Genomic DNA, 2,040 nt, shown 5'->3' with positions numbered 1-2,040 from the left:
CTCATCTTCATTTTCAACCTTTACCTGCACAAATGAGCATTATACATGAGATTAAAACCAAATCAATGAAAAAACATGATATTTTAAGCTTAAAAGGTGCTAACAAGTCATCAAATTGACGGCTTATCATTTTACAATGAAAAATGGTCATCCTTTTATAAATGACCAAACTTGGACTCCAAACACAAAATAAGAAAATAAAAAATAAATACAAAATATGTCCTCAAAATTTTGCTTGTTCTCTAAGTTTACTTCCTAGCCAAGTAAATTGACACATGAGACTTTCTTCCGCATGGATTGAAAAAAATCAAATAAACTTTTCACGGGTAAAGAAAAAAGAGAGCCCATTAGATACAATTTAAATGATATAGAGAAGATTAGATAACACAGACAAATTAAGAAATGATTCAAATTATATTTTATGTATATGAACTTCTTTTAAGGCATAATGTTTTAAAGTTGAACTTATGTTCCTTGCACAAATTATGTCTTATAAGCAGGGGCGGAGCTACACTTACCATAGGGGTTCATCCGAACCCCCTTCGACGAAAAATTATACTATATATACATGGTTAAAATTATTTTTTATGATATATAGTAGATGTCGAACCCCCTTCGGTTAGTTCATATGTTTACTTGTGAACCCCTTGGTGAAAATTCTGGCGCCGCCACTACTAAGACATAAAGTTAAATTTTAAAACTTTATGTGATAAAAAATTCATACTACTCAATTTATAAGGTAAGAAAATTCACATGGTTATGTCTTCTTTCATAAATTTAGTGTATGAATTTCTGAAAGTATAATGTTCTGATTGAACTTATGTCTTATAAATTTTGTCTTGTATTTTTTTTTGAAATATCGGGGTACTTTTATTTATTCTTTTATTGCGTAAAGTTACAAAAGTTAAAGATCATAAATTAAGGGAGAAAAATTAAAATCATCCCAAAATAGGAATATTCTTGCAGAAAAATTAGATAAAATGTCTAATGAGTCAAAAATTTTTACCCAATTATTATCTATTACGAAAAATGGTAATTCAGACCTTTTTTTTTCTTTTTAAGGCGAAGTGCAATATTGTTTCCTCTTTTTTCAGGCGATGTGCAATATTGTTTCTTTACTTCCATTCGCTGATCACTTCAAGCCTTTTTATTATTGTTTTTTCTTCTTCTGGCAACACACCCATACTTCCTTTTGTTTATTTTGACTGTACATGATTTGGAACAGTCAGTCATACACTATTGGCTACGTAATTATTGAAGGTAAAAGGGTTAAATTTATGCTGTTATTTTAAAAAGTTGGCTAAATATATCATATTTTGAATTTAAATTTATCCTCATTGTCATATTTTAGGGGTGAAATATATCCCTTTACTTTAAAAAAATTGACTAAATATAACCTTTATCATATTTTGGAGCCAAATTTATCTTTGATGTCATACTATGAGACCATATTTATCCTCATTGTGAAGAAACTTTTTACATGTACCTCCTTTAACATAAAAGCTTAATTCAACGTTAATTTGCTTATTTTTTAAAATAAATCACACCCTGATCTAATTCGCACGATTCGACCCAAAAAAATCCACAAACAAATAGACCCCTTCCTCAGTTTCGTTGCTCAAGTTTTTTCAACGAACAAAAATACTTCTTTTTCAACGTGCGACGTTGATAGGTTATTTACAAGTGAACAAAAAGTAAAACGGAATAAGATAACGTAAAAACACGAAACTAGAAAAAAATTCAATTACAATATCTGCTTCTGTTCAGTTATGTTTAAATTTTAAATTTTGGTATGCAATTCTATGTGCATCTAAATTCTAGAATCAATGAATAAGTTTTTTTGAGAAAATAATATGATGAAAAACTTGTGTAGACCTAAATTGCATATAAAGACATATGAATGAAGAGATGTCACGATTGGCACATAGGAAGATCTCTTAATTCAATTATCCAGACAAATATTCAGTGGGCCTAAGCTATTGCATTTGATCATCAAGTGTCATTTTTTATGAGCTCTGTACTGCTTCAGATCCATGAACC

This window comes from Capsicum annuum, chromosome 4 (genome assembly GCF_002878395.1).
Source record: "Capsicum annuum cultivar UCD-10X-F1 chromosome 4, UCD10Xv1.1, whole genome shotgun sequence".
Taxonomy (NCBI): domain Eukaryota; kingdom Viridiplantae; phylum Streptophyta; class Magnoliopsida; order Solanales; family Solanaceae; genus Capsicum; species Capsicum annuum.
The sequence above is the reverse complement of the archived record's forward strand: the minus strand, read 5'-3'. Positions refer to the sequence as shown.